Genomic DNA, 22,154 nt, shown 5'->3' with positions numbered 1-22,154 from the left:
AAGGAGGTGCTGCCGCCATATTTAAAGGCCTGCCATCCCTGCATTCACTCCTGCCTCAGAGTTACTGATAGCTTTTAGTATACTGCTGAAAATGTTGCAAGCTCATTTATGGAACCCCTCCCCACCAACCCTCTGAGAAGGGCAGCACAGGATGCCCGAGGCCAGACAAAAGACAGCCCCCGCAGTTCAGTGATGCCTCCCTGCAGATTCTCCACCAGGTTGCAAGGGAAAGGTGGGAGGTTCTCTTCCTCAGAAATGCCAGGAAGAGGTCCTCCCGCCTGACCAAGCAAGCCTGGGTGAAGATCACAGAGGTGTGTCGAAAGAGGGTCAATGACCTCCTGCATTCGGTCAAGGTGAGTGCTCCATAACTCTCTCCTTTATGGGGAGTGCATGTGACTATGGGCTGAATTTTATAAGCCCGCTTGCCGATGTCAGCGGCGGGCGGAAAAAATGGCGGCCAGCCTGTGCAGCCGCATGTTGTGGAGCTGCCGCAATTTTCCATGAGGCGGCTCATTTAAATAGCCAGAGCAGGTCACCCCCCCCCCCCTCCCACTGACACCCTGATCACATGAAGGGGGCGGGCTGTCCGGCTCCGGCAGAGGCGTCAGCTGCCTGTGCACAGGCGCTACCGCCATTTTTAAAGGGCTTTGAGCCCTACCATTAAATTTCAATATTTAAAGCGCAAGGATGTAAAAATAAAGACATTTCTTCTGCCCCTCTCCCACCCCCCCAATGATAATTAAACTAATTACTTGCCTTCTCTCCCCACAAAAGAGTTACCTTGTCCACCTGACCTTCCACCTACCCCGCCCAAAAAAGTGCATAAACTTTAACCTCAAACCCTTCCCACCATCCCTACACCAATGATGTTACTTTGGCCCATTTCCCCCCCCACTGCACTGAGAAACTTACCTCCTCCCCACAAGTGTTCTGTCTCGTTCCCCTGGACAGGGATCCGAAGGCGAGGGAGTGCCGGCCACCGGGCCGAAGATTGAAGCGGGAACTCAGACGGGGATGTAAGTATAATTAATGCATTCATTTAAATTTATTTAAATATGCAAATGGAGTCCTGTCACCAAGTGGCGCAGGGACTGCCACAAGGCCTTGCTGCCACCGGCAATATCAGGCCGGGCCCTCCTGGTGTGGCGGCCCTCTCCCGGAGGTATTGTCAGGCCACCCCCACCACGAAACCCAACATCAGGGGGTCTGTAAAAACCGGCCCTATGTGGAAGGGTGCGCAACATGAGGAAGGTAGCACAACCACAGCGATGGCAGAGGGGCTAGGCTATTATCTCATCCTGACGGATGCATGGCTGAATCTCAGTCATAGGGGCCACCTTCCTTCATAGCTCACCCACCCCCCCACCCCCCCCCCCCCGCCCCCTTAACTCCCCTGACAGTGTGTCAGCAAGAGAGCTATCAGATCCCCCAGCAGGGGTTGAGGGGCTGACACTAGCAGAACTGTCATATTGATCTCTTTGCTATTCTCTGCTATGTTCATTCTTCCTCTTGCAAAACAAGAGGGCCCACAATTGGAGGGACACAGCTTGGACTGGTGGAGGAGTTCCAGATCTGTGTCATCACACCATCACCGAGGAAGAGGCCTTGGAGCTGGCAGGCACCCAGGCCAGGCTGTGCTATTTTGGATGGGGAAACTGGAGCCCCTGCACAAGAGATTGAGGATTGGCTCCCATTGGCATACTCATTAATGTTAGAGACCTAGGTCACACATGGTTGGCATTAGGAGATCTACACAGCCTAACCCACACCTGTTTGTGTTCTCTCACGCAGGTTGGCGTGAGCAGGAGACTGCAGCCGCAGGAGGACAATCGTCCATCTTTGAGGAGGAGGACCACTCAGAGGATGCACTGTCCATGACTTTTATGTACCTTCCACCAGCGCAGATAATTTCACCTCAGTGGGTACCCACTTGGCATTTGATTGAGGGTTACAAGCTCATGAGAGCACTGCACACGTGTCAGAGCAGCTGGCTGAGGGTGAGACAGCCAAGGCCTCTAACAGTCAGAGGACTGTGGGTGGCCAGGCCCATGCTGAGCCACAGGCTGATGACAAGCCTCTGGTGTTGACAGCACAGAGCTTGCTGGAGTTGCAGAGAGAGGCAAGGCAACATATGGCAGAGATGCCAGAGGCAGTGCACAGCCATGAGCAGACGACAGAGAAGTACATTCATGCCACGAGTGCTGCCATGTCTCATGGCTTTCTCTATTGAGAGGTTGGCAACCCTCATGGAGAGCCAGATCCCACAGATGTGCGCAGACCTGCACACCATCGCCTTGGCCATGAACTCAACGCAGCAGTGGCAAGGTGAGGGAAGGAACAGGAACCTGGAGACTACTCCCATTCCTGATCCTTATCTAGTGAGTAGGGAGATTCAAAGGGAGGAGGAGAGGCTGACCTTCACATCTGTGGGCTCCCCTCAGGGCACTCCAAGTGAGCACACCGGCTCCTCAGCTCTTCTGGCTGTGAGCCCAGCTCCAGTAGCCTCGATGCCTGAGGACAGTCCTCCATTAGTCCAGGACACCCTCGGGCAGCCGGGGCCTTCCAGACTTCAGGCAGCTAGAGGACGGCCACAAAAGTCGTCACAGGCCAAGGGGCAGGCTGGTCAGCAGTCTGCTCCAACCTAGCTGCTGTCGCAGGGATCACACCGTGTCGGAGCACTCTCAAACGAATTAAAAAGTCCACCTAACCACACTTTGGGTCTCACGGGTGTTTCTAATATGTTCTGTAGTAATTAATTAAAAGTTCTTTTGTCCAAATCATTAGCCAGCATTGTTTGAAAGCCATGTGCCATTATGCCTTAATTGTGAGCTGCTGACTTACTCTTACTCCTAACCCCCTTAGAGCAATGTCAATGCGACCACAATCCTCATTAACTTGCCAATGGGATGAGAACCCTCGTTAACATATGGTCTCCCATGGGCACTAGCTTGCATTGCAGCTGATCATCAGACAGGGGAAACATAGAAAGGAGGTGACAGAGTTCATGCATTAAAGTGAACCTTTATTTGACTGTCTGTGAATGGACATCAAGGTGGCTAGAAACAGGTTATTATGAGGTTGTCTCTTGCCTCCTTTGTGCGTCGTTCAACCCGTCTGGCCTCCTGCACAGGGTCTTCACCATCCATTGCTGATTGCACCTCTCCCTCCTCTGCGTCTTTCTCATGGGTGGATGAGTGTCGCTCAGGCATCTCATTGTCATGTAAGGCCACACCCACTCTGCAGCGCGAGATTGTGTAGAGCACAGCAGACCACCAGGATACGCGATACCCTCGACGGGGTATACTGCAGAGCTCCACCAGATCGATTGAGGCAGCGGAATCTCATCTTCAACAGCCCAATGGCCTGCTCAATCGTTGCTTGGGTGGAGTGTGGCAATTCTTGTACCTCTCCTTTGCTGCATTGCAAGGGTTCCTCACAGGCGTCAGTAGCCATGTCTTCAATGGGTAGTCCTTGTCCCCGAGAATATATCCCTGAAGGCGAGTGGGGGGACCTGAAAAGCTGTGCCATGTGAGACTGTCGAAGTATGTACGTGTCGTGGCTGCTTCCCAGGAAGCGGGCACGCAGCTGCAGGAAACTCTTGGTGGTCGCAGACCAGTTGAACATTGATTGAATGGAAGTCCTTGCTGTTGATGAAGGTGGCTGGCTTGTCCATTGGAGCCTTGATGGGGACATGCTGCAATCTATCACACCTTGCACCTGGGGAAATCCAGCGATGGACCAGAATCTAATGACCCCCTCAGCCTGACCTTTGGGTCAGTCAGTAGCGCACATAGATGCTGGCCCTCTTGGACAGGACATTGGTCACTCCTTGATGCAATGGTGGGCTGCTGCCTGTGAGACTCCACACTTGTCCTGGATCCCTGGAAAGATCAAGATGTGCAGAAGTTTAATCAGTGATTTTCAAGAGCATTGGCATAGGATGACTCCCAAATCCCAGAGGTCGCAACTTTTCCTGTAGCAGGGCGCATAAGTTGGTGATGGCCTCCCTGGAGAGGTGTAGTCTTCACTGATGGTGGCCCTCAGACCTCTGTTGGCGATGCCACATCATGCCACCGGGTCCAGAAATACAGGGTGTATGAGACCCATGCCAGGTGATCTGTGGGCCTGCAGATCGCTGTCAATGAAGAGTCGACCTTGCCTTGGTGACTGAGGTTCTGATAATTCTTTTGGCGGAGTTGCTGATGGACTTTGGAGCCCAACCTTGATGATGACCCACCCTATGTTCCAGCAGTATGAGCGGCCAAACACATCACACAGCTGTTTGCCAACCCTATAATGCCCCTCCAAACTCACAGTGAACCCTCTTGCAGAACGCCCAAGACCCTGGTCCTGCTTGCAGAACACATAACAACACAGTCCCACAATGGCCTCCGCATCCCCTTCTTCCCCTATGCAGCAATGCTCAGGGCTGCCTCTCCGTCGCAGCAACGTGGCCTCTCGCCTTGGTGCTGTCAGGTTTTAACAGTCGTAAACCAAAAGACACTTGAGTGTCGCCTGTTGTTCACAAAATCGAGGACCAGTCATTAAATTGTAAATAATTACATTTAAATCAGCATTTCAGCAATTTAAAATAGCTTCCCGTCATGCTGGGGCAGCAATGCCAGCATGGTGCTTTCCCGCCACTGACAAAATCCATAACAAACGTCTCGGCACCGGATTTCCAGGAGGACGGTTCCAATCCGATTCCCCGTCTTCCCATGCCACAATACCCACCTTCGGCTGCATTAAGTTCAGCTCAAAGATGCTATAATATTTAAGTTCATCTCTTTCATTCTGTTTACTGCCTTAAAATTGCAACCAGTTACAGGTTACTTTCAAAAATATAAAAAGGTCAATTTATTGTCCTATGTGGTGGGAGAGCAGGTGGACAACCAACACACAGCATCCATGGATTGGGAGAACAGGACCTCTGAAAGTATCTTTTTGATCACAATTCAGTGCTTTTCTGCATTTGCATCTATTTGCTTAGTAGACTAATTAAACAGTCAGATTGAGTGCAAAAGTAGTTAAATGAATAGCTAGTACAATTCTGCAATATGTGTATTCTACAATAGGTTGTAGTTCCTATACACCTATTTGGGAACAGTGTCTCTTTTTCCAGAAAGCAAGTTTGCATGTAAATGGTGCTTAATCTTGGATACTGGTGGTAGTGTTTGAGAAATTAACATTGTGTTCAGTCTACATTATGCAGTCATGAATACCCAGGCTCAAGCACAATTTACTTGTGATATCCCTTTCAGGAATTGAAAGCCTTCTTTGGATCTGAAGAACTATTTCTTGCATTATGTTTTAGGTATAGTTATTTACTTAATAAAATGCCATTGTAAACAGAAATAAAAAGGCTATTGCAAATTCATTGCTGTGTGGCATGTCAAAATATGTTTGATTCCCATATTGTATTTTGCTTGGATGTGCTACCTGGCATTTAGGGTTTTCTTAGTCTTATCATTGTCATCATTTTGAGTGTCAGATAGAGTATTGAATATATAGTCGTTTGGTCCTACAGAACTTGAGAATTGCTGAAAATAGAGACATATTGTCGAAGTTTTTCGTCTGGCTGTTTCATGCTGCTACTGTGCAGTAGCAACACGTGTAGTGTTCGCCACTAACAGGTTGCTGCTGTCGAGCCAAAAAGACGCCCTGCCTATCACACGAATGAGCAATGTGATATATGAATTTCAATGCTAGTGTGATGCTAGGTATATAGGCCGTACGTCCCAAAGACTGGCGGATCGTATCAAACAACATGTCCCTTCTGCTGTTCGTAAAGAGCAAGGTACAGGCTGTACCCAACAAGCTCGTGCTTGCAAAACTCAAAACACAGTGTCCAACATTAGATGTGATTCGGCAATTGGACAACATTTGGTAAATAATCTGCAGTGTGCTAAGAATTACGCTGACAACCAATTTAAGATGATCAGTCGGGTTCGCAGTGTGGCGCATTTGTGCGTACTGGAAGCTACATATATTAATACATAGGGCCCTGTTCTTTGCAGACAGAAAGAACATGTACACACATTGTGCCTGTTTCAGCTGAACAAAATAAGTGACAGCCATTTGCTGGTTCATTCCTCAGAGCAATGCCTTGACCAATCAGAGTCAAGCAGCCTGGTTTAAATTTCAAACAAAGCTTGGCAGTTAACTGTCAGTCACCGTAAACTGGTGCATTCTCCATGGCAACGCCTCTACCAATCAGAGTTCACTTGCCAACCAATCAGCACTCTCTTCTCATGCAGTATGAGTTGTTGTTTTCCTTTACATTGGTTATTTTTGCATATGGTCCTGATGAGTGCAAGACGAAAAGCTTTGACACGTCTCTATTTTCAGCAATTCTATTGAATATATTTTGCAAATGTTCCTCCCATAAAAGTAAGCCTTTTTTCCAAGTGGCATAGGTGATTTCAGTCCTGCCATGGCACATTTGAACCATTTCAGCCTTTTGTCCAAGGCTTCCAGTGGGATCATTGTAGAGATACAGTGAACATTATCCTGAGGCCATATTACTATTAGAACTGTATTTTTATTTAGATGAATATGGATACATGTGACCTATGCTTATTGACTCATTCAAGACTTAACGGCCTACAGTTAAGCAAATCCTGTGTAATGTACAGGAATTGACTGTTCATATTCATACCTCCTGAACCTATCCAGAATTCCCCTAAATTATCCACAAACCCCTCTCACTAATATTCCTGAACCACCTTCATTATCAAAGTATAATGTTCATCTTTATAAGCAGTGATTTATTTACTTTTGGCCCTATTCCTTATTTCTTGCACATTATATTGGCATTGCTCAACCACAAAAGCTCCCAGTTCCGTGCTACTGTCTGCCTCAGTGACTCTATAGTGCCCATGGAAAATTTGAATTTTGTGAGGCTTTCAGTTGTACCTTGCATCTGGACTGTGTGGGTAGGACGAGATGCAATGTTAGTGCGGTTAGGTGATGGGGTGGTATGGATGATGAGTAAACAAGGAAGCAGTTGATAGGCAATACTTTAGTTTTAGTTTATAGTTTAGTTTAGAGATACAGCACTGAAACAGGCCCTTCGGCCCACCGAGTCTGTGCCGACCATCAACCACCCATTTATACTAATCCTACACTAATCCCATATTCCTATCACATCCCCACCTGTCCCTATATTTCCCTACCACCTACCTATACTAGGGGCAATTTATAATGGCCAATTAACCTATCAACCTGCAAGTCTTTGGCATGTGGGAGGAAACCGGAGCACCCGGAGGAAACCCACGCAGACACAGGGAGAACTTGCAAACTCCGCACAGGCAGTACCCAGAATCGAACCCGGGTCCCTGGAGCTGTGAGGCTGCGGTGCTAACCACTGCGCCACTGTGCCGCCCCTTTGTGACAGAATCTTGCAACATCTATCAAGTGCTTGCTATTGTTGGATATCTCACCTTGGCAGATTTCTTAAAGTGTGTTGTCATGTCTAGCATCAGTTAATATGTTCTCCATATATTGTGGGCAGCACTGAACCTGTTCACCTCTACCTGACAGATATTTTGGTAGAATGTCAAGGAGTTTTAAACAAGGGACTGTCAGCAGTGGATCTCTGCTTCAGCAGCAAAATTGGATTTATCCAAGAATGTGCAAACATCCCAGCGGGCAGACACTGAAAATTGATCATCAGCAAACATATACAATGTAGTGGAGGATACACTCAAACTTATGCTCTCCTAATTGGTGTTTAACCAATCAAATTAGGGAAATAGTGTGCTGCTGGGAAGATCCATTGTCTTATCTCTTCCAAACAGTGCAAACTCTCAGCAAACCAGATAAGTTTAAGGAAAGGAGAAACATTTGCAAGAACATCTCTGTCCTAAGGAGAATTTCAATGTGCAACATTGGCAGAAGTAAAGTTTAATACAAATCATCAGAAGAAACCCAGGTGTAGGGGAATAGTATTAATAGACCGTGCACTCAAAGGGAGCAAACAATTGAAGTAAATTTAGAAAGGATGTCCCTGATAGAAGGAGATAAACAGACGAGACAAAGAAATGTAGGGGCATACATGAAATCAAAAACCAAAGTGAGATGAGTAAAGTTTAATGGGGAACAGAGAGAGAAGTATTAGTCAGATGGATATCAGGAGATGTGTTTGCAGTGGTATGTTTTTGAAAGAAAAAATGTTTGAGATGGACTGAAAGATGTGCAAGTTCCACAAATCGGTAAGATTTAAGAAAGGAGTCAGAGTGCAAGGCACAGGAACTTACAAGGCCAGATTTAAGTCCGGTAATTATTGAAGGCAAAAGATAGTTTTTGAATCAGTAAGTGAGTCAACACAGATCTTTGAAAGGTCCAGTTTATAATTAGGCTTTGAGAACAAACTATCAGCTCTCCAAAAGATTAGATAATCAAAAATATACAGGGACTAACCATGAATGATGATGGAAACAAGGGGCTGGATATTAACTTGAAAGAGGGAGGGAGTGGGCATGGGGGTGCTGTTTTGAGATCAGGAAGCGTGGAAGAACACGTTTCCCTCAGGTCCTGCAGAACTTAATGACATGATCTGATTAATAATTTTTGTCTCTGTTTCCCAGCTGCAGCTAGCCAGCTTGAGAGGCTGTCTGTCTGTTGGCTAGATAGACCTTCGGCAGCAGGCTGTGGTCAGGGAGTGGAGATGAGGGAGGGATCAGTAGCCACGTGGGGAGATCGGAAGAGTTGGTGGAGGAGATCGGAAGGGCCTTGAGGGGGGGAAATTGGTAGGGTCTTGACCGAGAGATCGGAAGAGTCAGTGGTGGAGGAGTTTTGAGGCCTTGCGGGTGTGTGGATTGGGGTGTGGGGTACATCGGAATAATTGGAAGTGGGGGGGGGGGGCCAGATTGGAAGGATTGGGTGAGTGTCCGATTGTGAGAAGTGGGCGAATCAAGTATTTACCTCCTGGATCCAGCAGTCATCGTCTCCCTTAGTTGCCAGGTTTCCCAAGGCCCATAAAACTCAACCAGCCAGGGTTAAATTTAAAATATGATGGTTAAATATGAGGCGCACAGTCTCATTATAATATTTAAATGTTCAAGCCACCTGTTCCCAACCTTTACCCCACCAAAACCTGAAGTGGATGGGTTGGGGTTGGGTTTCAGATGTTCTACGTTTTTATGTTTTGATATGTTTTATTATGTTAAAGGCACTATATAAATACAAGTTGTTGGTAACTTGGTCCAGTTTCATTAACACAACTGAAAATGGGTTTATCAGAAAAATAAGCATTTTTATTCACCAATTGAGTAGCCCAATGTTAAATTAACTGAAAATGATTTGCTGGTTATATTCGGGTACAATCATCAGTTTAGTCAGTTTCCTAGTAAATAAAAAAAACATTCACAAGTTAATACACACCTATTAGTGTGATTCTGTCCAAAAGAACCAGCTTAATTTTTTGAGTTGCCTTGAAGGCCTGCAAGCTAGCATAATTAGCAGCAACTCCCAACAGTGATTAACTCATCTTGGGAGTATGGCAAGTTTTGTGTGGAGTTCACCGACAAGCTCAGCAATTGTTGATGAAGCTGCGATGTCTTGCAAGGTCTCAGCGACAGACTGCAAGCTGTCTTTCATAACAGCTTCTGTCTCCTTAACGCCTCAACTTTGAAGCCTAAACCTCCATTGAGTTGGGGGCCCTGACTTCTACTCCACTGTCATATTTCAGGGGATCTGCCAGATAGCACAATCAACTGGTGACTCAACTGTTGGATGGGCTCCTGGACTTCTAGTGCAAAACTTAATTTGCACTGAATGTAATTTGCACTTAAAATTTCATGACCTTCTGTGCCAATTGTGCTGATTTTGGGAAATTGCGCCAAGAAAGTGGGCACAACCAAGTAGAAAGACTACCCCTTTAATTCCAGTACTTTATCTTCAGTGCTTTAAAGAGAACAGTTTTCAGTTCTCTGTCTTGATGACACTGCTATGGCAGTGTATATGTCATCACCTATAATTCTTACAGAAACCGCCTGTTAAGCAAGATAGATCAAATAACAATAATGTCAGGAGTGAATACTTGTGTTGGGATAATGCCACTCAGCCAGCTCCTATTGTAAAATGCCATTACCTTCTTGCTTTGTAAATAATAATTGCAGCATGCGCTAAATCTGTTTAATTTTTTAAATGCAGATTGGTAATCATTTCCAAAAATTTTGAAGCTATGTCAACTAAAGAAGTAATTTAGAAAGTTTTACAATCAAAACACTTTTCTGCAAGTCTCGGAAATGTCCACGGTTAGCCAAGAATAAAATATTTTCATGATGAATCCAACCTCTGCGATATTGTATTTCTCCGCTGTAGGGTATTAACAGTGAGTAAGCATGAATGTTTCTGCCAGAAATAAACAGCCCACTTAAGACACTATAACCAGCAACTTAGAAACTGGCATTAAAGCAAATGGATAATGATTAACACTTTTTGGTCTGTTGATATAAGTGACTGCCGTTTTAAACGTGGATGATTTAAGAGGTAGGGACTGCAGCCATGTGGTGTAGGTACACCACAGTGCTGTTAGGGAGGAAGTTCCAGGATTTTGACCTAGTGACAGTGAAGGAAAGATGATATAGTTCCCAGTCAGGATGGTGTATGCTTAGAGGGGATGTTGCAGCTGGTGGTCTCTCCATGCGTCTGCTGCCTTAGCCCTTCTGGTTGGTAGAGGGCGCAGGTTTGGAAGGTGTTGCCGAAAGATGTTTGGTGAATTGCTGCAGTACAGCTTGTTGATGGTACATACTGCTGCTGTGGTGGAGAGAGTGAATGTTTAAGGTGGTGGATGGGGTGCTGATCAAGCGAGCTGCTTTGGCCTGGATGGTGTCGAGCTTCTTGAGTGTTGTTGGAGCAGCACTCATCCAGGTGAGTGGAGAGTATTCCATCACATTCCTGACTTGTGCCTTGTAGTTGGCGGACAGACTGTGGGGAGTCAGGAGGCGAATTACTCGATACAGAATTCCCAACCTCTGACCTGCTCTTGTAGCCACAGTCTTTATATGGCTGGTCCAGTTCAGTTTCTGGTCAATGGTAATGCCCAAGATGTTGGTAGTGAGGGATTCAGTGATGGTAATGCCATTGAATGTCAAAGGGAGATGGTTAGATTATTTCTTGTTTGAGATGGTCATTGCATGGCACTTGTGCGGCACAAATGTTACTTGCCACTTATCAGCCCAAGCCTCAATGCTGTCCAGATCTTGCTGCATGCAGACATGCACTGCTTCAATATCTGAGGAGCTGCGAATGATACTGAACGCTCTGCAATCATGAGCGAACATCCCCATTTCTGATCTTATGATGGATGGAAGGACCATCATAAAAATGAAGATGGTTAGGCCTAGGACAGAACTCTTCCAGCGATGTCCTGGGGCTGAGATGATTGGCCTCCAACAATGGCAACCATCTTCCTTTATGCGAGGTATGACTCCAACCGGTGGCGAGTTTTCCCCCTGATTCCCATTGATTTTAGTTAGAGCTCCTTGATGCTACTCAGTCAGATGCCACCATGATGTCAAGGGCAGTCACTCACACCTCACCTCTTGAGTTCAGCTCTTTTGTCATTGTTGGAGGCCAATCATCTCAGCCCCAGGACATCACTGGAAGAGTTCTGTCCCAGCTCTTTTGTCCATGTTTGCACCAATGCTGTAATGAGGTCTGGAGCCGGGTGGCACTAGCAGAACACAAACTGAGCATTAGTGAGTAGGTTATTGCTGAGTAAGTGCCACTTCATAACACTGTTGAGGACTGGGCAATTTTTCACATTGTCAGTGTTTATAGCTGTACTGGAACAGCTTGCCTAGGGCAATGTGTTGTGACAAATACCCATCCCATCACACAACTGGGTCTGGATCTTGTTGCCCCTGGGGTTGTGATCTGTGGTGGGGTTGGGGGGAGGAGCTGAAGATGCATCCAAAAGGGGCCCGCCATGGACCTCGATGCTGGAAGGGCCCAGACCAATCCTCCCGGCAGCAGTGAGGCTCCGTGGTGGCCCAACCCTGCCACCCCCCCTCCCCCCCACTGCTGGTCAACAGTATCTGAATTTAAATAAAAATGAATACATTTAAATGGACTTACCTTCAATCTTCCAGGCCCACCGAGATCTTTGGTGCAGTGGCCAGCACTTCCATGCTTTCAACACCCCATCCGGGGAAAGGCAGCATGACACTGGAGGGGGGAGGTGTTCATATTTTCTGTGTGGGTGGGGGGAGAGACGGGGGTCACAAATGTAATGGGTGTAGGGGATGGTGGGAAGGGGCGAACTCTAAACTTTGTGCAGTGGGGGGGGGGGGTGAGGTCACATTTAAAAGCTAAGTGTTTTGGGGGGAAAGGGCAAAGAATTAATGTAAATGTTATGGGGGCGGTGGGAAAGGGGCGTAAGAAATTTATTGTATATTTCTTAGGGGCATACTTCTTTAAAACTTTAAATGAGCCGGCAGGGCTGGCTGCCCTTTAAAAATGGGGCCAGCGCCATTGCCGGGACAGACAGCCTGTCCCCTCCATGTGATTGGTGTTGGGGGGGAGTGGCGAGTCACCCCGGCTATTTAAATGAGCCATTGTGCGGGAGATCGTGGCGGCTCTTCAGCGTGCGAGCTGCCATTTTTTGAACTTGGGCTCTTAAAATCCAGCCCCTGGTGTGTGATGTACTCCCTGAGATAAAATTTATGTGTACTTATTTTTCTCTCTTTTATATTAGTTAACTTTGCTTTTTCTTTGTATCCACTAGACAATATTCCCTTTCGCAGCCAGAAGCTGAGCCACTTGATATGCTCCCAGGCAACTGACCATAGTATTGTGTAATCAGCCACTTGGATGTGTGTGAAAACTGTCTAGGGTGACTTGCCCTCCAATTGACTTTTAAATCTTCCATGTGAAGATATGTGTGTCTTTTTTGTTGGTGCCTCTCCTCACAAATCTAGTTAAGATTGAGAAACTTGTAAGATGTAGAATTACGGGTATCTTCAGCTGCTTCATCAATGACCTTCCTTCAATCGTAAGGTCAGAAGTGGGGATGTTCGCTGATGATTGCACAATGTTCAGCACCATTCGCAACTCCTCAAATACTGAAGCACTCCATGTATAAATGCAGCAAGACCTGGACAATATCCAGGCTTGGGCTGATAAGTGGGAAGTAACATTCGTGCCATACAAATGCTAGGCAATGACCATCTCCAAGAAGAGAGAATCTAACCATCTCCCATTGATATTCAATGGCATTACGATCGCTGAATCCCCCACTATCAACATCCTACGGGCTACCATTGACCAGAAACTGAACTGGAGTAGCCATATAAATATCATGGCTACAAGAGCAGTTCAAGGGCTAGGAATCCTGCGGCGAGTAATTCATCTCCTGACTCCCCAAAGCCTGTCCACCATCTACAAGGCACAAGTCAGGAGTGTGATGGAATACTCTGCACTTGCCTGGATGGGTGCAGCTCAAACAACATTCAAGAAACTCTACACCATCCAGGACAAAGCAACCCGCTTTATTGACACCCCATCTACAAACAGCCACTCCCTCCACCACCGACGCACAGTGGCAGCAGTGTGTACCATCTACAAGATGCACAGCAGCAATGCACCAAGGCTCCTTAGACAGCACCTTCCAAACCCGCAGCCTCTACCAACAAGGGCAAGGGCAGCAAATACATGGGAACACCACCAGCTGCAAGTTCCCCTCCAAGTCACACACCATCCTGACTTGGAACTATATCGCCGTTCCTTCACTGTCACTGGGTCAAAATCTTGGGCATGCAATCTTCCCTGCCCAGTTTTCCTCTGTGTGTTCCATCCCAGCAATTTATTTACACCCAAGTGCAACAGAGAAAATCAGCCCCTGTATAAAATTGTTGCTGTCACAAAAGGTGCTGCAGCCTAATTTGTCCTGTCGGTAAATTGAACAATCTGTAATTGTTACTTAGCTTATTCTAGAAATTATGTAAACATCTTAGCGGTATGTGACTAGTATCTTCAAATCATGCCACATATGCATTCTAAATGAAGCAATTGTTGCATTCAGGTTAGTGTATTCAGCAACACAAGCCACACAATGGGTGAAATTTTATCAGCGCGCCATGCTCCAAGGTGGCGCGCTGTGAAAGCAGCGGCCTTCCGACACAGAAGTGATATTACGCGTGGGGGCTCATTTAAATAGAGGGGGCGGAATGGCTGCCCCCAATGACATAGAGGCCGCAGCTGCTACGTCCCTGGCAACGGCGTCTGGCGCCACCGCCCAGGTATGGGCGCCATTTTTAAAGGGCTTCCAGCCTGTAGAGGACATTTAAATGATTAAAGGGATCGGTTCTTTAATAATTTAAATAAAGCTTTGTCCACACCTGCAATCCCCTCTTCCACCTGACCCAATGCACATACAGTCATTTTTCTGGCCTATCCCACCCAAAAGAGTTAGTTGGCAGTAATGGCCATTCCCTCCTAACTTTATTCTCTTTGACCCTAAATCCCTTCCCGCCATCCCTACAGCCAATGAAAAAGGTTTTCCATGTTTCCTCGACCCCCCCCCCCTCCTCCACACACTGCTGCTACCCTGATAATTTCACTCCTCCCCACTCCCCACTAGTGTCTTGCCTTGGAACTCCATACGGAGTTCCAAAGGTGCATGAGTTGCGATCGGCGGCAGTAAAATCAGCGTGGGACGACCGGCAGCGGCAGTTAAGTTCATTTGCATTTAATAACTGCTCATTTAAATACTTAGAGGAAGGCACCGCCGCCAAGTGGTGGGGAGGTGGCCGCACCGAAGTCCCCCCCGCCGTTGGTAATATGCGGTGGGCCCTTCTTGACGTCAGGGGTCGAGGTGGGCTTCGACTCGCAGAATTTTGCGGGCTCCCCATCGCCACCTACGGAGTCGAAGGGCTGATAAAATTCAGCCCAATATTACACTATACATCATTATGACTCATACTTTTCTTGCCTTAGGTGGGCCATTGCTGCAAAATCATGACCTTGTACTCCACTGTCGTACATAGAATAATGCACTTGCATGTGTTATATCTATATTTTAGTATTGATTTGATTTTAAATATACTATAAGGCTGAAATTGTGTTTGTTTATTAAGCTTAAAAAAGGTTAACTCAATTTAAATTTATAGGCAGTGCCCTTTTGCATTGAAGTGGTTACAGTCAAAGGGTTGCTGTGCAATTTTTCACATGCTAACATTAATACAAAGGGAAGGCACCCAGTATGTTCTGCATATGTTTACAGCATAATGGTTCCTTCAATATTTGTGAGCCCACATAATGAACTTCTTTACAATGTGCCTTTTCCCCTGTAACACACTTTCTACAAGGGAGATCGAATTCATTGAGGAGGGTGTGTGTGTGTTTCTTATACATTGGTCCAGAATTTGCAGAGTTTTGAACGACGAACTGTCAGCATTCGCCATCATGACCCCTCTGAATTTGACTGCAACTTATGGTTTAGCACAAGCACAGATTACCATGGGTTTCCTGAAGTTGCAGTCTGTCATTCACTGCTCCACCACAGGCTGTGCTGTGGAGGCCCCCCACTCCCCACCACCCCAGAGCTGGCAATCAGTGAAATTGCCACTGACCGCAAAATCCGGACCATGATCAGTATACATAATTTTTCTTGGACAGCGTAATCCAAAAATCTCACCAAGTGTCGTAATTTTGGATTTTTCTGACTTGCTTGAGGTAAAGATTTTGCATCACAAACTTTATATAAACTATAAGTTTAACATTGTACAAGAATATCTTTTACATGATCCAGCAGCTCTTACAATGGTATTTTATCAAATTATGGAATGAATCAGTGTGGGAAACTTTTTAAAATAATTAACTTGCTCATGTTAAGCAAAGATTATATTTATAGTAACTTTCCAGTCTCAGTAAGGAATTGATTCTGTATGTTTTCCACTAAGACGTTTTGCATGCAAGGCTAGGAATATTGCAAAGCCGAATAAAGATCTTTGTAATTGTTTATCTATACAGATTTGAAAATACTGGCATTTTAATCAGTATTCTGCTCCACACAACCACAGAACTTTTCTGTAGTTTCTCAAGGGAGTAAATTATTTCAGGTCATGAGTTGGCTGGTTGTATAAAGTTAATCATAACAGAAACTGATGCTGTTCCTCGGGTTTACATTAGTCTATTCAGAATGTTTGATTAACCCACAATATTGAGCGTTTAATCAACTATTGTTTGTTATTCTTAGTTACATTTGTACTTAATTAGGTTTTGCAGTACTAATAGTGATACTCAACTCTTATGATTGGAAATATTGATACCCCATATCTCATCTTTTTCCAGCATTGAGAACTAACAGTCAAGAGTCTGATGCAACATTTCTTGAATCAGAACCAATTCCCATCAAGTAGATGGCCGCTTTACTTTTGTTTTCATATATGCACTTTTGAATTACTTTCTGGTTAATGTTTTAAAAATAATTCTTGTCTCAGAACATTTAATGTTTATCAGTTAAAACTGTTAGTAAATAAAGCCAACTAAGGCCAGAAGAGAACATTTACAAACTGACTTGCAACTTCACAATATTCGCATGTTGTAAATTTGAGAGCTAAAGATGGGCCACATAAGCAAAATCCAGTGACTTCTACGCTACAATATAGTGCGCTATCAGCCTGTGAACAGTAAATATGGAGTGCAGTTACATTCTAGTCATACTGCAGGCTGAAAATCATATTTTCATGGCCAGGAGTGAGATCTGTGCAAGGCTTATTTGCATTTGCACTGAGCTGCTCTCTTGAAAATACATTTTAAATGTTCGTCTGTTGTCATTGCTTTGTCAAAAGATTTTGAGGAATTTTCCTTCCATTAATAATAAACTAATATCTAATAAACCTTGAATACTTTTTTAAATGGTCCGTTACCACTCTAGAGGTACATTCCACATGATGTTACCCCCAAGTAGTGTGAGTTGGCCTTTCTGGAGTTCAAATTTAGACCTGATTTGAGTTATACTGCTACTGTTCTGTTGATACATCTTCACAGCAATGGAAGAGTGACTGTATAATTGTGTTTTTTATTATAGCTATAAAAGCATGTATTGTCTTTACTAATAGTATTACCTGAACCATTTATCTGAATGCGAATAATGACAATATTGTGACGCTAATTATATTGAATAAGATACATTCCAGATTACCTACAAATTATTTGTTTTTATTTCTGCCTTTTGCTTCATATAAATTCTTTATATGTGTTGCCATGAGTCTTTTTCCTATTTCTACATCTACTTTTCTTTTTATTTGTCTGTAGTTTGTTGTTTGAACTTATGTCTATTATTTCTGTTTTGGTTCATCTGGTTACTAAAAATACATGTATCTCGTCAGTGTTTTGCTTTCCACCTTTTCAACCTCCTTGTTAAAATGATGGTTTTCTGAGGTTATGACACTGACTCTTTCATGTCCCCAATTCTTCAAAAACGTTGTGAGGTGATGAAAAGCCCAGTCTGAAAGAATTTTGCTGCTTGGACGGCAAAAGTGTCATGTTGTATACTGCCAAATGATCACCATTGGCACTCTTATAGTGCAAATGGGGCATAAGAAAATCTGGCACAAGCTACAGAGTGTTAATTTGTACCCTCCAATTCTTTGACTGGTACTAATGTAGACGGTAAATCAAACATCCCAAGCATTAGAGAAACGGGCAGAAGTTCTTTGGAGCCAAGAAAACCAGATGGTTGGATACTGGAGGTTCTCAACACTTAGCCCCATTCATCCTTTGAACAAAATAAATTGCATGCCAGAAGCTGAGGGATTCTTACATATTTAGAATATACCTAGTATTTTTCCATTCTGCTTCTGATTTTCTTCATAATAAAATTTGGGATATGATGCTGCAGTGGGTTTATGGGAAGCAAAATATGTCTATTGTGTTTTACGAGGCTTTTCACTTTTAATACAGTAAATATTCAAGTAAAACCTTCTTGGTGAATGCTTCTTGGGCCTGATATCAGCAAAATGTTCAGTTTCACAGGGGTGCAGTTAACCTTGTTTCTGCTTCTCTTTGTGCTGCTTTTTTCTGTAGCATAAGATTGTAAATGTAGAGATTATTATGTATTTCCCTACCTTATTGGTAGCTTGTCATTACTGTGGTTGAATTTTCAAAGTACTAATGAATAATGTGTATGTATTGGGGTTTTGATATGAAATTATTATTTGCCATTGGCGACTTCAATGCACACAGGGGACTTGTTATTGCTATTATGTCAATTGATGAACCTTATGTATTTATAAGTAAACTTTTGAACACACATAGATTGCTGGATAACGCTACACTAGTACTCTTCAAGTAAATTTCAAACTGACAATCAATTGCTGAAAATTCAGAATCAGTATTCTGAGTAGTAAACTGAGATTGGTACTGATGTACCAGTGATGCAAGATAGTTTTTTGTTAATCAGGAGCATTTTCCTTGTTATTAGTAACCTCGTATTTCTGTATAAAATGAGTAACTAACTGAACTGAGTGCAAGAAATACATTGGTGAGTTACACTAAAATTAGTTACAACAGCTGGAAGACCAATATGACAAAAGAAAATATTCGTACTTCAGCACTGAAGACTAAAAAAACTTCAAAAGTCTTGGTTTAAATTTACAGAAATTATAAAATGGGAAGTTGGGATTATTAGCACACTATTTAAAAAAAACATGTATTGATCTCTAATTTGTCATTTAAATTTTGTAAGTTACATGTTATAAGGAGTATATATCCTTTGCAGCGGCTGAAGATTTCATTTTAGGATTGCTTTTAATACAAACAGTCTCGTCTGCTACTGAAAGACACATGGGGATACTGCTGAAATTCGTTACTATATTACACTCTGTTTAACTCTCTCCTTACTGAAAGACTTTTCCATTTTTTGGTATTTTTAAGAAAACGAAGTTATTTTTAAGTACTTAGTACTTTAGATCATTAGTGGATAAGTATTTCAGTTTAAATGCATATTTTTCCATCTTGTACACTAAAGTGGCATTCTGAAATTGTTTCACACGACAGACCTTTTTCATTCTTTTTAAATAAGACATGATAAATCATCATAACACAAAAGCAAAATACTGCAGATGCTGGAAATCTGAAATAAAAACAGAAAATGCTGGAAATACTCAGCAGGTCCGGCAGCATCTGTGGAAAGAGAAACAGAGTCAACATTTCACTTGACCTGAACAGTTCTGATGAAAGGTATTATTCATGCCAACCTTCAGGCAATAGCCATTTATATCTACAACACCAATGGTTCCCTTTCCCCCAAGTGAGGAATGAAATCTTCTTTTTGCCAGCTCATTTATGTTACAGCACTGCTACCAAAATGGTACTGTAATAGATAGCAAGAGTTCCTCCGTTCGATTCAGTTTTATAATCTTTCTCAAGAGTTGCACATTCTGGGCTTAATTTAATGGGCGGCGGGCCTGGTAAATGGCACCGTTCCCATCCGTCAGGTTATGCGGCGGGCACCCATTTTGTATATTGGAGATGTGGGTACCCATAATCACATAATGGGGGTGGGAGGTGATTCATTGATTACAGTCTCAAATGACTCTGGAACAGGTGCTAGCACCATATTTAAAGGCCTGCCAGCCCTGCATTCATTCCTGTCCTGGATATGGTGCAGCCTACACCTCTGTCCTACTGGGTCCTATATCCCTCCACTCCCAGGAAGGCAAAAGACAATATCAGAACAAAGACACAGTGATGCCTCTCTGCAGATTTGCCTCCAGGCTGCAAGGGAAAGGCAGAAGGTTCTCTTCCCCCACCCCTGCCCCCCAACTCCCCAATGGCAAGAAGAGATCCTCCAGCCTGACCAAGCAAGCCTGGGTGGAGATCACAGAGGAGGTTAGCAGCTGTGGAGACACCCAAGGCGACGGGGTCCAGTGCAGGAAGAGGGTCAATGATCTACTGCATTCAGCCAAGGTGAGTGCTCCATACCAGTTGCCTTCTTGAGGATTGCATGTGACTATGCAGGAGGTTGCACGACATGGGCAACGATGTGGAATTGCCCGAGTGCCTAGAGTTCTGTCTCTTTCTGACAGGTGCATGGTTGTGTCTCAGCCACAGGCCACCCTCCTTCACAGCTCACCCCTCCCCCCTTAACTCCCATGAGTGTCGGCGTGGGAGACATCAGATTCCCTAGTTGGTGTTGAGGGGCTGAAATGAGCAGTACTATCATGTTGATCTCTGTGCCATTCTCAACCATCTCCATCCTTCCTCTTGCAGAACAAGAGGGCCCATAATAGGAGGGAGATGGCCTGGACAGGAGGAGGACTCCTAGATGTACGTCTACTTACCTCCTCCGAGGAAGAGGCCTTGGACCTGGCGGGCACCCAGGGTGGTCGATCAGAGGCCATGTGCTGCCCTGAGTGGACGATGGAGGAGTCCATTCATGCCGTGAGTGCTGCCATGTCGCAGTCCTATGAACGCATGTCTTCCTCCATTGAGAGGTTGGCGACCCTCATGGAGAGCCAGATCCCACAGATGTCTACAGACCTGCACACCATCAGCTTGGCCATGAATTCTATGCAGCAGTGGCAAGGCAAGGGAAGGAACAGGAGCCCAGAAGATTCTGCAGCTCCTGGTCCTTCTCTGGTGAGCCGGGAAGCTCAAGAGAGCATTTAAAGGGAGGAGAGGCTGACAGCTACATCTGGGGGCTCCCCTCAAGGTGCTCCAAGTGTGGCATCCAGCTCCTCAGTCCCTCCGTCAGTGAGCCCAGCTCCAGCAGCCCCGATGCCTGAGGAGAGTCCTGCACCAGTCTGTGACACCCTCAGGCAGCTGGGGCATTCTAGGCCTCAGGCAGCCCGAGGACGTCCAGCAAAGTCATCACAGGCCAAGGGGTAGCCTGATCAGCAGCCTGCCTTCAGCCCAGCTGCTGCCGCCGGGATCACACCGCATAGGAACACCTGCAAATGGGTTAAAAAGAGCACATTGCAATACTTTGGGTTTCATAAGTGTATATTAGACCTTTTGTGTTGAATAATTAAAAGATGCTTTGTTGAAATCTTTAGGCTTCTTTCTTTGAAAGTCATGCACCAGTGTGCCTTAATTGTGAGATGTTAACCTCATCCTTCCCCCTTAGGGCAACGTCATTATGACCACAGTCCTCGTTAACATGCCAATATGATGACAACCATTGTTAACAAATGCTCTCCTATGGGCACTCGCACACATTGTCCATCTGCACCCATGACAGGAACGGCAGATGGAAAGGACGCGACACAGTTAAGGCATTAAGGTGAGCCTTCATTGCCTCTCTGTGAATAGACACCAGGATGGCTGAAAACGAGTCTTTGCGGGCTTCTGTCTTGACTCCTTCGTGCGTAGCTCTACCAGTCTGGCCTCCTGCTTTGGTGCATGAGGATGTGCAAATTTTGTCAGTGTAGTCACATATGGACCTCAGATCCCAGCCTAGATGATGGCCCAACCTCTGTTCTAGCTGTATGATCACACAGACCCATCACACAGCTGTTTGCGTACCCCATATTGACCCCCCCCCCCTCCCAAATGCACATTTCATACCCTTGCAGAACCCTCGCTACCCTGGACCTCTTTGCAGAGCTCTCTCCACCCTGGACCCCTTTGCAGAGCCTGCGGCAATCCCAGATCTACAGTGGCCTCCAAATCCACCTCTTCCCCTAGGCTGCAGTGCTCAAGGCTGCCTACCCATTACGTCAATGCGCCCTCTCGCATTTATGCCACCAGGTTTCACTGGTCGTGAAACCGGAGGCACATCAGTGTTGCCCGCCGTTCACAGAATTGGCCATCGGACATAAAATCGCTTTTGATATTTAAATACATTTAAATCAGCAACGCGGCAATTTAAAATAGGTTCCCGTCACTTAGAGGTGAGAGTGCCACCATTGCTCTTTCCCGCCGCTGACAAAATCCGGAACCAATGTCATGACACCGGATTTCTGGATGGTTGGCTGGGTTGTGATTCTCTGCTTCCCGCCTCTCCGCCACCGCCCCCCCACCCCCCACTCCCCACCCTACCACCATTCCTGCCCTCGAGCTGCACAAAATCCAGCTCTCTGTTTAGAATCAAGGTCATTGCCTGTGAGCCTAGCTGGACCACAGGCTCCAATTTGACACCACCTGTCATCCTAATTACATTCACCGTGTTCTTTACTTGTAAGGAAATTGTAAATATTTGT

At 45.2% G+C, this 22,154-nt stretch overlaps 1 protein-coding gene across 3 annotated transcripts in view; it reads left to right on the top strand.

Annotated features, from left to right (window-relative positions):
• Window positions 1–22,154, top strand: part of slc25a21 (solute carrier family 25 member 21) — a 743,687-nt gene that overhangs the window by 264,977 nt on the left and 456,556 nt on the right. The window contains exon 1 of one of the 3 annotated variants that reach the window (XM_068038327.1): window positions 15,596–15,681. The exons of the other annotated variants lie outside the window; for them this stretch is intronic. The gene's annotated coding sequence lies outside the window, so the exon portion shown is untranslated. Of the gene's footprint in view, window positions 1–15,595; window positions 15,682–22,154 lie in introns of those variants that run through there. 3 annotated transcript variants of the gene reach the window in all.

This window comes from Heterodontus francisci, chromosome 9 (genome assembly GCF_036365525.1).
Source record: "Heterodontus francisci isolate sHetFra1 chromosome 9, sHetFra1.hap1, whole genome shotgun sequence".
Taxonomy (NCBI): domain Eukaryota; kingdom Metazoa; phylum Chordata; class Chondrichthyes; order Heterodontiformes; family Heterodontidae; genus Heterodontus; species Heterodontus francisci.
Note: the sequence above shows the minus strand (reverse complement) of the source record. Positions and strands in the feature narration are given on the sequence as shown.